The sequence below is a fragment of the Lagenorhynchus albirostris genome, chromosome 16 (assembly GCF_949774975.1).
Source record: "Lagenorhynchus albirostris chromosome 16, mLagAlb1.1, whole genome shotgun sequence".
In the NCBI taxonomy this organism is placed as follows: domain Eukaryota; kingdom Metazoa; phylum Chordata; class Mammalia; order Artiodactyla; family Delphinidae; genus Lagenorhynchus; species Lagenorhynchus albirostris.
The window spans coordinates 46,957,038-46,977,783 of NC_083110.1; positions in this window are offsets into that span (position 1 = coordinate 46,957,038).

Below are 20,746 nucleotides of genomic sequence, written 5' to 3' on the forward strand. Positions count from 1 at the left end.
TAAGGCCTGGCCTTGGATGATCTGCAGCTCATTAATCCCGCCTTTCCACAGTGGTGGGCGGGCTCCTGGCGATGTGGGCTGTAGATGGGAAGCACACTTTCCTGGGGTTTTGTTCTATTCTCCAGGCTCCTCTTAGGCACCAGAAGTATTCATTTCCTGGCACACGTGGGGATTTGGAACGCGGGTGTCCAATTCGCTCTTTGGACAGCTTGGACAGCTGGCTGGGCCCTGGAATATTTGAAAGGGCCAGTGGGAACCCACTGTTATGCGAGATTATGCCTGACCCAGCCGTCCTGTCTTTCTGACTCTGCAACACAATCATGGCCCTCAATTGACCTCTCCTTCCTCGATTCTCCTACTTCTGACCATTCCAAACGTTGCTGCCAGATACGTCTTCTTAAATCACCATTTAAAGTTGTGAACCCTCGTCTCGAAGGTTGGCAGGGACTCTTCTTTGTTTCCAGGAGAGTTTTGAATATCTCCATCTCAGTCAGGCCAGTGTCCCAACCCCAGCATCCTTCAAACACTCTGCTCATGCCTCCCTCCGAATCTTTGCCCATCTCTTCCCCTGGGCTGGAATGTTCCCTTGCACCCCTCAGCCCCCTGCATCTACCTGCCCTGTCCAGACCACCCCAACTCTCAGGGTTTTCGTCAACAGATTGCTTACATTGTACAGTATCGACACAGCTCTTTGGGCAATTAATTGTGCCCTTTTTCTCTTTTTACTTTTAGCACATTTTTATTTACTTACGTTGATGAGACTATCAATTTCTTCCTCTCTTGTATCTCCCAGAGCAATGATCACACAGGAGATATTTTAAAATTATTGAGTAAATGAATACATAACTGAGGGGCATTGATAGCACTAAAAAATTCTTGTGATTCGAGTAAAACAGGTTAGGAAAATTACAACCTACCCCCAACCTTGCTATTTCGAAATCTGAATTTGATCTACTAGTAGGTCAGTGTGCCCTTTGTACCACTTGTTTTAATTTGCAGCAAAAAAAGATACTAGAAACATCTTTCATCATCAGAATATTTCTACTGTCCATCCTTTACTTAGAAACCTCTAGTGATTTTTTATCAGTACAACATTAATAACAAGCTAGCCCCTCGAGTTCTCTGTTCTCCCGACTCCTTGCTTTGATCGGCTCCCACAAGCTCATCTGGTTCCTACCTCATTCCACGTCCTGGTTCCAGCCTCATTTTCAAGGAGGCTTGAGCAGCCAGTCTTTGCCCCTTCCCTCTCGCAGTCAGATGGCTGCTTTCCCTGCCCCCTGGGCAAAGAACTAGGGCCTTCTGAAGTTTTATCTTTTTTTTTTTATTTGTCTACTAGCTCCCTAGGTTATTTCAACAATTTTCATGACTTTATTTATTTATTTATTTTATAAACTTATTTATTTTATTTTTGGCTGTGTTGGGTCTTCGTTGCTGCGTGCGGGCTTTCTCTAGCTGCGGTGAGTGGGGGCTACTCTTTGTTGCGGTGCGCGGGCTCTGGGCGTGTGAGCTCAGTAGTTGTGGCTCACGGACTCTAGAGCGCAGGCTCAGTAGTTGTGGTGCAGGGGCTTAGTTGCTCCGCGGCATGTGGGATCTTCCTGGACCAGGGCTCAAACCTGTGTCCCCTGCATTGGTAGGCGGATTCTCCACCACTGTGCCACCAGGGAAGCCCCATGAAGCTTTTTTTTTTTGTGGTATGCGTGCCTCTCACTGTTGTGGCCTCTCCCATTGCGGAGCACAGGCTCCGGATGCGCAGGCCCAGTGGCCATGGCTCACGGGCCCAGCCGCTCAGCGGCATGTGGGATCTTCCCGGACCGGGGCACGAACCCATGTCCCCTGCATCGGCAGGCAGACTCTCAACCACTGTGCCACCAGGGAAGCCCCCCCTCCATGAACTTTTATCTTTAAAGCTGTGTAAAAGCTTCTCTAAAGCTGGAGTACCAAAGTGGGGGAGGTTCAGAAATCTGATTTACCATTCGGTGTCTATGACTTGTTGAGATTAAAAAAATAAACAAAAGGAGGCATATTTGAAACATTAAAGACACATCAATTACTTCCAGCTTGTGCTATTTCCTTTTGAACTCTCATCTTGTGAATGTTATTGTCTCCCTGCTCCTGAGTGCCTTTGTCCCCTTCTTGGGTCTGAGCCCACCCTTCAAGGGAATCTCCCCCAGGGAACAGGAAGCCAGGGAAAGTGTAGCCGTCCCTGAACCAAGCTGGCGCCCTGATGGCTTAGCAGACCTTGCCTGCCACTCCCTTCCCACTGACAGAGCTGGCTCTCCACATGAATGTTGGAAATCAGAGCCACGGGTGGATGGAGCATCTTGACTTTCATGGTGGCCAAGCAGCCTAAGCCCTCCACCTGACGGTCCTTGATTCACAGGTGAGGGGGCCGAAAGCCCAGAAAGAGAATAGTGCTGGTGACAGCAATTGATATGCATGAGCAGAGGCTGGAATGCATCCCTAGGTCTCATTTTCGCCTTCGGTTATCCCTTGTTTGAAAATCTGCTTTCATTCGCTTGGAGTCAACTTCAGGAAGAAGGGGAGCCTTACGGGATCTCTGGGTGGTCAGGGTCAAATCTTCAGGGGGGACTTAGCCCAGGGACAGCTGAGGTCAAGTGATGAATTCTATGATCTTCCCTGGGACTTCAGTCTCGGCCAGGACAGTACCCAACTCGTAGTGGACTTGAGCATCTGTGAGAAATGCAAAGGTTGAAAGACATTATTGTTTAAAGGGACCTGAGAAGCCAGTCTTCTTACATAGATGAAAAACCTGGGGCCCAACACGTATGTAAAATCCTTCTTGGATTTTCTTATTCATTCATTCATGTATTCTGCAAAGATTTATTTAGTGCTTACTGCATGCAAGGCAGAGGGTCCAAGGTCCCTATGCTTGTTTGTAGCGCAACTGAGACCAGCACTCAGGGATCCTCATTCCTGGCCCGGTATTGCAGTATTGTTTTCCGTACAAAATGTCATAAGCCAGCATGTTAATTAGTTACTTGGCCATTCATCAAGCTCCTACTAAATTCTAAGCACTCGTGTGTGACATAATTATTTCAATCAATTTTATATCATCCTGGAAGAAGCATGATGAGGAAACCGAGGCTCTGAGAGGTAGCACACCATGTTGGGATCCTGCACTAGTAAGCGGCAGAGTCGGGATTCAGTTGGGAGTCCATTTGACTACAAAGTCCAGGCTCCATTTTCACCACGGGGCGTTAGCTTCTCAATTGCTTCCAATACTCCATGCTCTAACGGGGTCGACCTCACTCCCCACCAAGGGGATCCCCTCCTTTTTACCAGCAAACCTTTGGGAATGCAGTTCCCCCGATGGGCATGCCCTCCTTTCTTCCTCTCTCCCTTATTCTCACTTCTCCCTTGGGGCTCACACCTTGATTAGCTCATACTTCAGGAATGTTTAGAAATGATGAAATCTGGCCACCAACTTTTAACTTAGCTGAGCTTACTGTTTAGAGAGCCATCATTCCTTCAAATGTGTTTTATTTTGTCAGGTTTTACTGACAAGCCCAGGTCAGACTGGCAAACAGTATCGCTACATAAACGTTTGTCAGTGGCCCTTTAGAAAACGGAGGAAGACCTTGACCTGTCTTCTGTCCTCTTGTCTGGAACAAATTGCTACTTGCCTGGGGGAGGGTTATTTGCGATTATTCAGCCAAGTCAGGGAATGCTCTGAATAATCAGATATTCTGATGAATAGGGTTACATTACACGGATCATCAGCTTTCAAAGAATTAGAATGAAATACACTTAACACAAATACTGTACTAAACATAATATAATTTTCTTGCTGGGTTTGGTGCTGATCCTGTGAGCACCAGTTATCACTGTCAGGAGTTGAGGGGTTATGGAAAGAGCCCTAGAAACCAGGTAAGTAACCTGCTAAGTGATTCTGAGGCATTCCATCTCTCTTTTCTGAGTCCTGTTTCCTCCTCTATAAAACAAACATGTTGGATTAGATTCAGTTTGGTATACATGTTGCATGCGTGCCTTCATAGTCTGCTCCTGGGCCCGTGTCAGACATCACTAATCAACTGAGGCACTTTTTCCTTTGATCCCTGACAGCCTCAGGATTCCTTTACACCCAATGTTCCAGCAGCAACCCTCAGTGGACTGGAGTTGGCACATGAAATGAAGTCTATTTGCTATGGTTGAACTAGATGATCTCTAGGGTCTCAGCTTTTATAAGTTGCCTGGAGCAAGTGCATGGTGGGTAGAAAGCTGGATGGTGGATAGTTTGTGGTATTATCAAGCATTAAGTATTTGACCACTCAACTGAGACTTTTTTCCCCCCCTCAATCCACTGAGACCTAGGCTAATGTGGCTACTGAAAGCTATGGCAGGAATCGTATCTAAAATCCTGGGTGGGTAGGTCCGAGTGACTGGTGACAAGAGAGGTCTGGTCAGCTTGGCTCAATGCCTAAGGCTCAAGTCGGCTGTTAACTTCTCTTGGAGTCCCCCTCATAGAAATAGGCAAAAGTCATTAAGCCCACATCTGAGTTCCCTCTGCCCGAAGCACTAGGCTGGGATGTGTCATTCTATGTTATGGTTAGTGCGATGTGAAATACAAAACTCCTAGTGGATTATAAGCTTCTTGGAGTCAGGGAGGAGCTTCTAGTTATCTTTTGGATTCACAGATAACAGACTGTTTAACCTCTGACAGTTACTAACCTCTCTCTGCCTCGGTTCTTAACTTATTAAACAGGGAAATAATAATAGTATATACTTCTGGGGTTCGTGGTGCCCATCAGATGAGATCATTGATGTAAGCGCTTAGAAGACCACCTGATATATTCTTGTTGTATTATTATTGTTGTAAAATCACAGCCTAGCACAATGCCTGATGAACACAGCTGCTGATGTATGTTGACTGGTTGAGTTTTTAAATGACCATCAGAGGTGAACATGCACCTTTGGAGGGACTCATCCAAGAACCGTCAGGGACCTGGATATGACAGGATCTGTCCACAAGACAGTGGGGAACTGAACAGGGCAGATTTTAGTACAAAGGGTCCGAATCCATCTGCCTGTAAGGCAACCAGAAACTGCTGAAGGGAGTCACATGACAAGGGAGGAAGCTCTGCTCAGTTTTCTGGGCTCGGGAAATTTTTATTCTTTTAACTAGAATCTTCTATATATATATATATATTTTTTTTTTTTTTTGCGGTACGCAGGCCTCTCACTGTTGTGGCCTCTCCTGTTGCGGAGCACAGGCTCCGGACGCGCAGGCTCAGCGGCCATGACTCACGGGCCCAGCCACTCCACGGCATGTGGGATCTTCCCGGACCGGGGCATGAACCCGTGTCCCCTGCATCGGCAGGCGGACTCTCAACCACTGCGCCACCAGGGAAGCCCTAGAGTCTTCTATCTTTTGAAGCATATTCACAAATCATAAAAGTACTTTTGTGAGAACACATCATTCTTATCTCATTGTGTCCTCAAACAAACTTGTGAGTTCAGGCCCAAGGCACTCACCCCTACATGACTAATGAGGGGAGGCTGAGGCCCAGAAAGGTTATGTGACTTGCCTAAGGACACACAGCTTGTATGGGAGGCACAGAGCGTATGCTCAGACTCCCATCTCCACAATCTCCTCTATTCTCTCTCCTTCCTGTTCTCTCCAGAAGCATAGTTCAGTTTTAGGTTTCCCAGCAGTTTATTTTTCTAAATAGCATTGAGAAAAGGCAATTTTATTAATATATTAATATAAAGAATGAGTTGATGAGTGCCTTTTATCTTCCTCAAATCCTCCAACCAAAATATTTCCACAAAAGTAGTCTACAAAACATGCTTGAGCATGATTGGAAAAAGAGGACCGGAACAGCATCTAATGCTTAATGAAATGTATAAGGGATAGAACTGGGCTTTTATTTGAAACGCAATGTTCATTTTGCTGCCAAATAAAATAAAACAAGTATGAAACAAGAACAAACCACTGTTGGACGTGTTTCCCTAAAGACTTGGACACAATGTGAAACCAGGAATTTATATGTTGCCTTTTTTAAAAAAAATAAAGGAACATGTACCTTTTGAGTAGACATGACTTTTAGTTTTCTTTTCCATGGTGGAACTAATTTTGCAAGAGATCAAAATCGATTCATCCCTCATTCCTCCTGGAGACCAGGACATACAATAAACCCATTTTCCAAAATGGCACCCCACCATGACTTGAGATGAGTGGGGCTGGGTTTGGACACTTGAGAGCCCCCATTCTCATCATCCTATGGCTTCCCTGATTAAGATGAGGTGACCCCAAGGGGAGCCATAGCTGGTTAAGCCAACGAGATCCCTTTCTTTAGATATTTTCAGTCGCAGAGAGGAGGATTCCAGCTGGTGTAAATACTTGAGTAGGGAGAACATGGAGATCGGAGCTAAGATAGCTACATTGGGCCACGTTCAAAATGAGCATGCAGAGACAAAAGGTGAGTAGAGAAAGAGAGAAAAATGGAGTAGAGGCAAAAAGGGTAGTGAAGGTATGAGAAGATATGAGAAAGACTGTGTAGGTCTTGAGAAACAGAGGGACAATTTTTCAAACCCAGATTCCAACTCCAGTCTAGGAGGTCTGGCTGGACTTCTTGTCCTAAGAGTCCATAAGTTTCCAGAAGTTGCCCTCATGTCTTGGCAGAATATGATATTCTATTTGTTGGGTAAAATATTCATTAAATAACCCTCCTTCTTCCTTGGGCTACTTTGAGTGGATTTTTGCTCCTTACATCCAGAGGCTTTGGTTGGTATCATACAGCTTTCTCTGGCTGACGTACAGGTTGGTGGGGTTCATTCCAATGATCAGGTGAGGGTTTTTTTCCTTTCTTTCTTTAATGTGATGTTTTATTGTACATTTAACATGTTCCAGAATCTGTGCAAAATATTTCACTGCATGATCTCATTTAAGTCACACAACAATTGAGGTTAGTACATACAATTTAGTACACACAATAATCAGCAATAAATACTACTTTAACCCAGTTTTATAGAGTAGAAAACTAAGGATAAGGGTAAGAACAACTGGGCTTCCCTGGTGGCGCAGTGGTTGAGAGTCCGCCTGCCGATGCAGGGGATGCGGGTTCGTGCCCCAGTCCGGGAGGGTCCCACATGCCGCGGAGTGGCGAGACCTGTGAGCTGTGGCCGCTGAGCCTGCGTGTCCGGAGCCTGTGCTCTGCAACGGGAGAGGCCACAGCAGTGAGAGGCCCGCGTACCGCAAAAAAAAAAAGAAAAAAAAGAGTAAGAACAACTGGTCTGACCCAAGGTCATGCAGGTAGTACATGGCAGAGCTACTATGAAAACCTAGAACTGGGCAGGTCATTTAACATTTCTTTGCTTCAGTTCCCTGACTGTAAAATGGGGACAATAGTATTTACAAAGAAGAAATGTTTTGAGATCTAAAGTCAAGAGGTAAAGATATAAAAGTGTCTAACATGGTGCCTGACACTCAGTGCTCAATGAATCTTTGTTTAAAATAACAATAAGGCCAGGGTTCTTAACTGAATTTCACAGATGGGCTCCAGATCTGTTTACTCCCCACCAGATTACATGCGAATTTTATGTATATGACTGTGTCCACTCTTTTTTTTTTTTGCTCCTGGAGAGAGTGTTTACTTTCAACAGTTTTCACCTAGGTCGGTGCTGCCTCAACCCCACTCCCAAAGTGAAAAATATATACTTTATAGGAAGATTAAGATCCTCCTTTGCTTCCAGTCATTACTCACTCAACTCCAAGAAGGAAGAGTTTTGCAGAGTCATGGTGAACTAGGTGGAGTTTTTGTGTGATAAGGAAACAAAAAAAATGCTTGACTTCTATGTGGGAGTCCTGGCCCTTTTGCTTATATTCCACACTGCTTCTCTCACTTGGTGATCTGTGTGGCTAAAACTGTTAACGCTGGGCTGTCTTGTATTGGGGAGATATTTGAGGAGAGGTGGGGTCTCTTAGGCCTCCCCATCCCAGGCAAAATAAATCCTCACAGGTACGTAGGTCTGAGCCCACATGTTGGGAGATTGGGGCCAAATCCTCAGGGGGTAATAAGTCTTCCTTTGTCAGCTCTCCTTATCACGCCCTTATTGTTGGTAGCTTTTCAGCAGGAGAGAATTTGAGGTCAAGATCCCATCTGATATTTCTCTGCCTCTCAATAAAATAGTTTAGCAATTTCTTATCATCCTTTGTGATTACACACACATACACGCACATAATAGCAAAGTCTCAGGTGGAAGGTTTCCAACCATTTGACTGACTTTAGTTGATAAAGATCTAGATAACTTTATTTTCTATTATAGCTTCAAAATTTGGGAAAGTAATTCCATGAATAAAATCAGCCATTTTGTCTCTTTTTAACATATAACCCAAATAATAGCACAAAACATTTATTGAGCACTCATTTTATGCCAGTAACTAAACTAGTGTGTTACATGCGTTCTCTTTAATTCCTAACCACCCTATGAGATTGGATATATTATTATTTCCACTTGTAGACTAAGAAGCCATGCCTGGAAGAGGATACAGAACATCTCCAAAGTTACCTGATGGGTATCTGACTGGAAACTACAGTGACTAAACTGTCACTGGTGTGCTTCATGCTGTGGTAGGAAGTGTGTGATGTGTGAGTGGAATCCCATCTGTGAGGACATTTGGGTTTAATTTTCATGTCTCTCATAGCTGGAAAAATCAATTCTCAGTTTCTCCACCCAACAAATCAGGTATCCTGATACCTGCCTCCTCCTACATCAGAGATGAGGCCTCTCTCTGAGTGTGCACACATGCTCCCCAAAGACAAAAAGTCATCCAGCTTAGTTTTTACAATCCAGATTCTTAGAGATCAGCCAGCAATGACATACTCTCTGAACTTAGTAGGAAAGAAAATCCAAATTTTTTACTGTCTATGGAGCCAGCAAGTATTAAAGTTTTACTAACATCCTCTATCTTCTTAGTTCTCTACTATTACCCTGTAGAATTGTTGTATTGGTCGGCTGGAGCTGCCATAACAAAATATCATAGACTGCGTGGCTTAGACGACAGACGTTTATTTCTCACAGTTCTGGAGGTTGCGAAGTTCAAGATCAATGTACTGGCCAATGTGGTTCCTGGTGAGGGCCTTCTTCCTGGTTTGCAGATGGCCACTTTCTTGCTGTATCTTCACATGGCAGAGAGAGGGGAATCTCTCACTCTTCCTCTTTTTCTACAGCCACTGATCCCATCATGACCTCATTTAGCTCTAGTTATCTCCCAAAGACCTCCCAAATAATCTCTCTAAATTGAGGGTTAGGGCTTCAGCATACGAATTTTGGAGGGCCACAACTCAGAACACAGCAATTGTAGTTTAAAACAACTGAGGACCAACAAAGGGTTAATAACATTATTTTACTGAGTAACTAATTATTTAAAATTAATTAAATTTCAGTATTTAACACAAAAATAGACTAAAGGAAGGTCCTTTAAATGCACTTAGCTATACAGAATACACTGGTGTCCTATTTTTTTTCATCCCACTGTGGACTGACAAAACTTTGTCATAAAGTGAATTTTGTAAACCATTGCTGTGGAAAGGTTTTGTATGACTTTACAGTTGAAGAGACAGAAAATTTGCTTTATTTAAAAAAAGCGTTTTGGAGTTCAACTAATTTGTGCAGAAAGTTTTCCTAATTTTTGAACTGTTGGAATTCTGCTCTGAGGCACTGCTTAGTGGCAAAGAAGTTGGGAACACTCAGTCATTGACAGACATTATAATTTAAGACATGTTTATTCAGCCCAAAGTCAAGGACATCAAAGTGGACAATTTTAGCTTTTTATCTGTGCATGGTTCATATAACCCTTGGTTATCCAGTGTAAAATGTTAATTTTAATCTTCAACAAATAATACTAGATAAATAGAATATCAATCTTTGATAAGTAAAACTAGACTCAGAGGTATTAACCCCTGCAAGTAATGTCTACCCCAACTAACTATATATCTCTGGATACAGTTGGAGAAGAATTTCAGCTATTTAAGATTCATAAGGTCCCAGCTCCAGCTAGGACTTCAAATCATGTTTCCAGAACACAAGAACACTTGATAAAGTTGAGGAGAAAAATTTTTTGAAAATATGTCACCAGGCAGCTTGGGAGTGATTTAACAGAACCATCCTACAGGGTATGAATTTAACCTTTGATCTCTGAAATGAAGGTCAGCAAATTTGTTTTTACTCTGCATCTCTTATAATCAACTCAGTGTCTGGGTAAATCAGTTTCTAAAGAGAAGGCTGTGTTTGCAGATAAGTGATACTTTCACCCTCCAATTTTTAACCACTTAACCCTCTCTTCCCTGAATTAAATTCTACTGCTATTCTCAACTTTTTGTGGGAAGGGAATCTAAAAACTTAAGATGCCATATATTAGAAAGGGGGAAATGCTATACTGCTGCCTGCAAAAGAAATAAAATGTCCGACAGAATGTTTTAGGGATTTTTTTTTCCTTCTAGGAGATGAACACATGAAAAGATACTGGTTTTTACCTATCAGTTCACCTGAAGTCTTCTTGCTAATAATCTAGGACTGGCAAAGTATAGCCCATGGGCTAAATCCAGCCCATTGCCTGTCTTTGTAAATAAAGTTTTATTGGAACACAAACACACTCATTCACTTAGGTATTACCTCTGGCTGCTTTTGTGTTACAATGACAGACTTGAGTTGTTGCAACAGAGATCATATGTCTCACAAAGTCTAAAATATTTGCTCTCGGGGCCTTAACACAAAATGTTTGCCAATCACTGCTTCAAATCAAAGAAAGAGGCTTGGAGTGGTGACATTATGAAAATACATCCTTAGCCCAGATACGCCAATGGCTTGGGGGTAAATGAAGATGGACATCGGTGTTCATCCAAATATTCACTTTGCAGAAACAGTCTGAGAATGACATTAAGGTGATGAAAAGAACAATAGTTGGGGGTGCATCCTAATGAGGTATAGACATAGTGACTAAAATTATTCCTCTGATTCTCCAGCAGTCTATCTAATAAAAATATGCTATGGTGGAGATGAACCCAGAATCTTCAGCTAATGTCAGCCATTTGGGAATAAGAGTTCCTTCTCTGCAGCAGATGTGTGGCTCAAAGTTCACCACGAGTGCACTCACAGAGAGAGCACAGCATGTGCTGTTCAGCGAGGGACCAGCACTGGCCTGTCAATGGAATAACTAATTTCCTTAAAGGACTTGGGGAAACAGTGGGGGTTGGGAGCTAGGCTAGAACTGGGAAAAAACAATCTTAACCCTTTCTGGGAATGACTGTTTTACTTCTTAAATAGTGATGATTCTGTCCAAGAAATGCCTGTTCAATTTAAACCAGAAGAATGCCATGCGCTCTGTAGCCGTCCTTGCCAGTCATCCTACATGGCTAGCTGCCAGGAGGTTGACACACAAAGGCGATCGTTGCATGCATGGTTATTTCAGTCATAGACACTCGTCATTCCTTGAAATTGCTCCACTCTGAGGATTCTAAACTCCAACCTCCTCTTGCCCATCTTAGAAGTCAAGTGCATGGGCTGATGTGAGTGGACTCCCTCGATTTCCTTCTCCAGCCCAAACTGCCAGGTATTCATCCTGGGTCTGGATTTTCACTTCTCTCTTGGAAGAAGAAGGGCAGAGACCCCCCTCTGGGCCTGAGCATTGCCATGTTCTCTGCCCTCTTTGGGACGTTGCTTTGTCATCTGCAGGTGCTTCCTTTCTAATGACTCTTTCTGTTTCCCTAACTAATATGCTTGGGTCTCACTTGCCCTAAAAATAAGAAAAACCAAAACCATCCTTTCTTGAACTTAATGATTTTTTTGCCATTTTCCTGGCTTTCTTCCTTTTCACTATCCGTAGCAAGGATAGGACTAGGTCATGCTGTAATAACACACAGCCCCGACATCTCAGCGGCTTTCCACAACCACCCAACTTCTGTAAGGATGTACCTACACTGCTGCCACCTACTTCCTCTGTCCACTCACTGTCGTCCCCACCCACATCTTCTAAAACCTGGCTTTTGTCACCATCACTCCACTAAAACTACATTTTGTTGTTGTTGTTGTTTTTAAATTTTTTTTTTCTTAAAATGGTCTCTTTGTTATCTAGCTAACCATATTTCCCCTGCTATTTCCTCCTTGGTTTCTTTGTAGAAGTTGACCCAGACTTTAATCCCCTTCTTCCTGAAGCCTGTTCTTAGTTTGCATGATAGTGTTTGCAGGATTTTCCAACTTTCCCATGTCCTTTCTATATACTTTTTCTCTGTCTCCTTCACTCATTTCTCCTGCTCAGTGGAGGTTGTCCAGACAGCTCAGACTCTTCTCTGCACTCTTTCTGTGCTCTCCCTGGGGCTTTATTTAGCCTTTAGCTCGGAGCATGGAACTTCTAGCTAATCCATCCATTCATCCCTCCATCCATCCATCCATCTATCCCTTTTTCCAGATCTTGAACTACATTTGAAACTTTCACTTGGATTACACTTGCAAATTAATGTAAATTCATAGCCTCTCTGTTAAACCAGCCCTTCTCCTTCGTGTTCATGGAACTGTATCAGTTAAAATGCTGTGGCTACAAGTGATGGAATATCCCAACTCAACTAGTCTAAAATATAAGAAAATTTATTATCTTAAGTAATGGGAAGTCTAGGGGCTTCTTTTGGCACTGACCTGCTCTGTGGCTCCTTTCCTGGTAGGGAGACTATTATAACAGCCCTAATGATCATATTCACATACATTGGCCTCCAGAAAGAGAAGCCAAGTTTACTTTGTGTGTGTGTGTGTGTGTGTGTGTGTGTGTGTGTGTGTGTGTGTGTGAATGTGTGTGTTTTAGAGCAATGAAATCTGTTCCAGAAGTCTCCCTAGCAGTCTTCCTTTTTGGTTGTTTAAAAAAATTAATAACAGCTTTATTGAGATATCCTTTGCATAGGATATAATTCGTACAACTCAGTGTTTTTTAGTACATCCACAGAACTGTGCAGCCGTCACCACAATCAATTTTAGAACACTTTCATTGCCCCCAAAGAAAGCCTGTATCCATTAACAATCACTGTCTGTCCCCCTCTCCCCAAAGCCCCTGACAGGCACTAACCTACTTTCTGCCTTTACGATTTGCTGATTCTAAACATTTTGCTCAAATGGAATCACACAATATGTGGCTTTTTGTATCTGGCTCCTTTCACTTATAATGTTTTGAGGCCCATCCATGTTGGGCCTCCATGAATCAGTTTCTCATTCTTTTTTATTGCGGAATAATAGTATTCCACTGTATGGACATACCACATTTGTTTATTCATTCCCTAATTGATGAACATTTGGGCTGTTTCCACTCCTTTGTTTCTTTTTGCCAAGAATTTCGCCATATGCTCATGCCTAATCCAATCACTGGGAAGAAAATGGAGCCACGTGGATGTCTTGGACAGATCAATACCCACCCCCTGGGGCTGAGGATAGTGCATCTTCTCTTAAGCAGTGGCCACTTAGAGAAGGGTGAATATTTGAACAAAATTGGAGGAGGGGAAGAGAGATGGGGAATGTGGGATAGACAAAAAACAGGGTCTGCTAAAGGCAACAATCAATACATTTTTAGTCGGAAAACTGGCTCTTTCTTCTTCCTGACCAGTGATAGCCAATTGGTAGCCAAGCTTGTATGTTTGATCTCTGCAGTTCCCTCTCTCTCTCTCCCCTCTCCCCATCCCCTCCTTTCCTGGGTGTCCCCTACCCTGCCCCTTCATTCTCCTATTCTCGTCTGTTTTTTTCTAACAACCTCCTGCTTACACAAGTCCTTCTCTTGTACCCTTTTTCCCCTCCAGTCCATCTTACACATCTTGGTGAGAGTACACTTTTCTCACCACCATTCATCTACTAGGAATAATGTCTCAGCCCCTGCTCGGAAGTCTTCTGCAGCTCCCTTGCCTATAAAACCAAGTCCAAATTTATCACTCTCACAGTTAAGGCCAGCCTCATAATAACTTTATTTATCTTCTAAGTTACAAATCCCTTTTTCTATTTATGAAAGTCCTACCCACTCTTTAAGACATCTCAAATAATAAGAGCTAACATTTGTTAAACTGTGGTTATGGTTACGTCTCAGCACTGTTCTAATAGTTATGGAGATAATTCCATTGATTGCTCCTAAGAGGTCTATGAGATCCCTCTCTCCCTGCCTCGCCTTCTCACTCTCTCCCCCTCTCTTTTTCTCCCTCTCCCTCCCTCTTCTCCTTCTTCCTCTCTCTCTCTTATTCCCACTTCTTCAACTAGACTTCCTGACCCCCAATACCTTTTTGTGGTGACCTAATTCATATCCATTTGGTGATGTGATCATTGGCTTCAGAGGGGTTCAGTCTACCAGACTGAATGGGGCAGGGTGCTGAAGGAGAGCGATAGCGCCATCCTTCAAATGAGTTATCCTTTCCAGGTGTACAGGGGTTAACGGCCTTCTAGAATCTGCATTCCCAGATTTCCAAGTCCCAGGCTTGAGTAGACTCAATTCTAGGTGTCACCTGTCATGTGTGACACGCCAAAGAGATACAATAATAACAACAGTTAATATTAAAGGAGCACCTACTATGTGTCAGGCACGGTGACGGGCACTGTACATGCTGCAATCTCATGTCACCCTCACGTCAACACTGTGAGTGCCTTCATTTTACGGATGTGGAGACTGGGGCCCAGAGAGGTTAAGCAGTTTGCCCGATGTGTCCCAGGCAGGGCGTGGCAGAGCCAGAATTCCAAACCAAGTCCACTTGACTCCAAACTCTTTCCTCTTTACCTCTCAGCCCCTCCACACTGCCTCCACAGTTGGCAAGCCTGATTGGATCGCAGTCTGCAAGCAATTAGCGAAAGCAGCTCTCCAGCAAATCTAAGAAACAAGCCAATCTGTAAAAGGGGAGGGGAAAGCCATCTTAGAAGAGAGAGCTCTTTTCCTCCCCAGCTGGTTGAGGGGGAGCAGTTTGCCACAGGCTGCTGAGGGCAAGGAAGGGGCGGAATGTTCACTGAATGTTCATTTTCCCAATTGTTTTTCTATGACATTGAGCTCACACTCCAGGGAAAATGCAGGGCCTGAATTGAAATGTCGTCCAAAGCCATTCAGCCAGGGCTTTAAAAGAAGCTTTTGTTGGTGAAAATCCCTTTACTGTCCTGACTCTCCCTGGGCTTAAGGTTGCTTGATAAAATACAGGATAATCAGTTCAATTTGAATTTCAGATAAACAACAAATATTGTTTTATTATAAGTATGTCCCATGCAATATTTGGGACATACTTATACTAAAACATTGTTCATTGTTTATCTGAAATTCAGACTGACCTGGGTGTCCTGTATTTATCTTGGTAAATCTGCCACCCCTGCCTGAACTTCAGGGAGAAGCCCGTTCCCTTCTGCCCTGATGGCCGACCAGAATCCGACAGGTTATGTCAGAATCTAAGGACGCATTCTGGAAGCTGCATGCTTATGCTTATTCTATGTTGTCCCTTTAAGGAAACTTAAAAAAAATGATGTAGGCTTTGTATATAATAATGACAATCAATAAGACTAATAATCCTTTCAGGATCTGGGAAATGCCTGGAGGGTTTGGGGAAATCAACTTTCCACTCAAGTTCTTGGAAGCTTCTCAGTGTAATTTGTATTTAATAAAGAGCAGCAACATCGCTGCCACAGCATCTTGGGAGAGCATCCCACAGAGGAAGTGGGAGAAGGCCCTCACTTCACTGGAGCGGAGGCCTCTTCCTCGGTATTAGGGATGAATTCCAAGCTCAGCAAGACCAAGCGACGATGGAGGACCGGGTACAGGAGAGGGAAATGGGAGGATGGAGAAGGAAAAGGGGGCGGGAGAGGGAAGAGGCTTCGGTGCAAATTCAACATCGGTTTCTCTCTTGCGATGCTCCCTGCTTCCCTCTTAGTGATAAATCTGAGAGCACATTCTTGGCATTGAGACTCTCCTACTTGGACCCTTCTCTTTTCTTGGTTCCTGGCACAGTGAACTTGGCCATTTGCTGCAGTGCTGGACCATTCCAGGGAGTGCCCCTTCTAACCAGCAGCAGCCCAGCTGTCAGAGCAGCCTCTTCAAAAGGGAAGACACCCTGGGAGGGAGAGTGTTTGCCAAGCAACTAAGTGGCCATGTTTCCAGGTGTTTAGTATATGTATGTGGGTGTGCGCAGCAGCGAATACAAGAAGCCATTGTGTTCTGCACGCTGAAGCTGGCCAGGAGCCTGGTAGCCAGGGTGGGTCACAATTCACTGCAGCTCAACACATTTTTATTGAGCTTCTAAGTCCAATGCCCTGTGCTCAGCCTGTAGAAAATGTAAAGATAAGACTGATCCCAGCTTTCAAGGGACTCAAAATCTAATTGGGGATCAGGCAAAGAGACAGTAACATGACATGCAGAGCAGGGAAAGTATCCTCAGAGGGGTAAAAGCCAAAGTTTTTAAGATGTTCGAGAGAGTGAAAACATTTGCATGGAAGAGAGATCAGGAAAGATGCAATGGAGGAGGTGGCATTCAAAACGAGCCTTGCTGGATGGGTGAGATTTCATTAAGTCGGGCATGGAGAAGATATATTTGAAAACTGGTGTTTTATTGTATTTCATATGGAAATAAATTCATTCTTAACAGATCTAAAATGAATTCCACTAACAGTAAGCACGGTCATACCAGGGGTAGTATTAAAAGCAGACTGGCTTGACCAATTTTATTATAATGTTTTCTCCTCTTGGAGTAGCCTTGGTGGTATCAATAACTGGCATGGTTGGCTAGAACAAAACACCAAGCCCACGCGCCGCACGTGGTGCTGTGTGGTTCGTATACCGTATCTCAATACGACGAATGAATGGCGGCCTCCTGAATAATGTTATCATCTCAATTGCAAGATTAAGAATATGGTCAAGGGCTTCCCTGGTGACGCAGTGGTTGAGAGTCTGCCTGCCGATGCAGGGGACACGGGTTCGTGCCCCGGTCCGGGAAGATCCCACATGCCGCGGAGCGGCTAGGCCCGTGAGCCATGGCCGCTGAGCCTGCGCGTCCGGAGCCTGTGCTCCGCAACGGGAGAGGCCACAACAGTGAGAGGCCCGCGTACTGCAAAAAAAAAAAAAAACAAAAAGAATATGGTCAAGATGGACCTAAAGATGATCATACTAAGTGAAGTAAGTCAGAAAGAGAAAGACAAATATCATATGATATCAGTTATATGTGGAACCTAAAATATGATACAAATGAACTTATTTACAAAGCAGAAACTGACTCACAGATATAGAAAACAAACTTATGTTTATGAAAGGGGAAAAGGAGGAAAAGGGAGTGGGGGAGGGATAAATTAGGACTTTGGGATTAGCAGATACACACTACTATATACAAAATAGATAAACAAGCTCTTACTGTATAGCACAGGGAACTAATTCAATATCCTGTAATAAACCATAATGAAAAAGACTATATATATATATATATATGTATATATATCTGAATCACTTTGCTGTACACCAGAAACTAAGATAACATTGTAAATCAACTATACTTCAATTTTAAAAAAAGAATATGATCAAGTCAATTTATACAAATCCATCCCATCCACCCATCCACTCAGATTCTTCCATTGACATTAAAAAGCAATTTCTCTATTATTTTTCTTCCTTCAAGTTTTTTTCATTGAGATACAATTTTTGGCAATGTGTAGATTCAGTAAAAATGACCAGTATGGGTTAATAGATAGCTGATTTCTCTATTTTTAAATTTATATTGTAAAAGTATTGCACAGGTGGAATCCTATTTGTAATGCATTTCACTAAAACACAGGTTTTGGTTTTGGGAGTTATGTGCCCTTTTGAGCTCTTGTTATCACTGTGGGCTGCTGTATGTATAAATATAGCACATTTATATTAATTAAGAAATCAGGTATAGTAAGTTTTTGGTAGTTCTTGATCAATATTTGTCCACCTCTTCAGAAATTTTTGAACTTTCAGTAGAGTAGGTGGTGATTGCTACTGAACACATATGTTATACTTTAATACCTTAAGAAGATATAGGAAGGTTTCTAATATATTTTAAGGAAACTGTGGTATAACATTGTTTGAAAGTGGCTGGGTTTTGCTTAATTGTGGCATAAAGTTCTAGAAAAGAAAGGCCCTGGCTCCTTTAAGAAAGAGGTGGAGGGTTTTGGCAGCCTGTAAAAGCTGTTGGCACACTCCTTGGAGCAGAAGCCACTTTCCAAGTCAATGAAGTCTTGATAAAGGAAGGAGAAGTAGAGCTCTGAGCTGGCTTTCTGGGGGCCTAAGTAACCATTTCCCGATTTAGAAAAAAAAAATTTCCCAGGGAAACAATATCATGTAGGCCTCGATGGTTTAGCTTTCTTTATAGCTAATCATCTTCAAGGGATCAAAAGAGGTTTTCATTTTTTTTTAACTTACCAGCAAAAGGAAAGGATCCCCTTGAAAGTAGCCCTCCAGATACATTGATGAGGGTGGGTACCAAGGTAGATGGTTGCCTTCTCGCAGGAGGGCTCAGCACAGAGGCTAGTCAGAGAGACAGTGGTACAAATCAGGCTCTGCGAAGATCTCAGGCAAGTGACTTGTTCCCTTCACCTTTGAATTTCCCCATCCAGCAAACTGGCCTCCTGCTGCTACTTCATAGGGCTGATAGGAGAATGTATTTTCTCGACAAATAGGTATTGGGCACCTCTTGTGTATCAGCCCTCCTCAAAGAAAAGAGACAGCTCCTGCCTCCATGGAGTGATTAAATGAGACGATGCCTTCAGAGTCCACCGAAAGGAGCCAGTACCTGCTGTGGGGAGGCTATTGTCCCAATGATAAGACGTGCAAGTGAATGTAAAGACCCATTTCCCAGACTTCTATTGGAAGAATATCCCGATCTGAAGCACTGATAAGAAGAGTGATACTTAGAAGTTCTAGAGTTTAGGTAGACTCCCAGAATGAGCTTTCCTTAGGCCTGGAAGTACGATGGCATTGGGCAAAGTGGGGGAAAGATCCCCAAATTATATTTCTAGGGTTGGAATTTCTTTTTCCTTTCAACTTTCTTATATTGACATACTTGTTATGTGTACGAGTCATTAGCTAATAAGTGGTTAAATCACGTATGTGGATATTTTAACAGAGTTTCTTCCCTCCTTCCTTCCTTCCTTTTTCCTCACTTGCTCTCTCTCTTTCCCTTCCCCCTCCCTTCCTTTCTTTCTTAATACAAAAAGCATCAAGACTAGATCTTGTACTCTAAAAAAACCTGATTAGCTCATCTACCGAGCATCTCTCATAACTAAGGCTCCTCAGAAATGGCTGTCATGGGCCTACTAGAAATTAATCAACATCTCTGTCAACAGAAAACGTCACTGCAGTGTTGCAATATTTGTATACTTGCTGTCTTATTTTACTGCATAAAACACATTATTCCCTCTTAAATACTGGTGTCTAAACCTAACTTGAGACCACAGAAAAGGTCTTCTAAAAAATATTTCTTCTAAGTACGGTCTATAAAAAAGTAGCAGAGAATGACGCTTTTTGTGTACTGCAACTTCAGCTGCCATATGGTACAGACCAGACTGTATTTTTAATATCTATTAATGAACAAATTGATCTGTCAACAAACAGTTGTTGAGTATGTACTTTGTGCAGAAACTCATGTTGGATCCTGAGGGGGTTACCTCCAAAATTTACGTAAACGAAAAATAAGACAGGATTTTCCCTTTGGGGACCATGAAGTTGGGAAGATACCAAAAAGTTAATTAACAACTCAAAGCCAACTGATAGTTGTCCCCTCCAAAAATGACAAAGCAGAGAGTATTGAGGAGGCTTTGTCAGGGAAGTTGTTCTTCAAACACAGGTAGGGTTTAGGCAATTCATTTTCTAAAACTTGTATAATGACAAGCCAGGGACAAATGTCTTCCTAGCAACCTCAGCTGCCATGTGGTACAAAACAGACTGTATTTCTCATATTTATCAGCTAACAAATTCCTCAGTCAACAAGCATTCCTTGAGTATCTGCTTTGTACAAGAACCAATGCTGGATCTTTTAAACTTGTTTTTTAATTTTGGAACTTAATGAATTTCAGAACATATGTGTTGAATATTTGGAGGACAGATTTTTTCAACCTCTGTAATGTTCTGGGAGAAGTTGAGTTCAGCTTCCAAGAGCCAGCCTCCTCCCCCACTTCCCAGAGCCTCTGAGGCGATGCATTCAGCATCCCCCAGAGCACAGATCACTTGAAAGCCCAAAGTGTAAGAATGATGACATGCTGCTGAGCCCTTCTCCACTCACAAGCACTTTGCGTCTGAGTGAAAGGGAAGTTGAGGCTAGGAGACGGATGAATCTTGAGGGGCTACTTCCTTAAACTTCAAAGCAAGCAAAGTTCCAGGCATCAGACAATGGAATTACTTTAGTTGAGAAGGAACTCAATGCACAATAACCTGGTAACTCCCGAAGTGAAAATACGGACTTGCTCCTTGTTCGTTCCCGGGTCCACGGATCCAAGCCATGAACGAAGAGTTCTTGGCTCATTAAGAAGGACAGATTTGCGGGTGTGCTGTGGAGCCGCCCAGGTTTTCTGAGGCTGGGAGTGGGTTACACAGAGTGCCACAGAGTGAGAAAGGACGATGTTTGGAAATAGTTTTCTGCTTCCAGTGCTGAGATTGCAAGCGTTTTCTTAGCCCTGTGGAATTCCTCTAACAGCCTGGGGATTTCTAGGTTTCTAAGAAGCTTGAGGTGGTTGTTAACCTAATACACAGTCGAAGGGAGCCAAGACAGCCTCCCTAGGCCAGCCGTGTGGT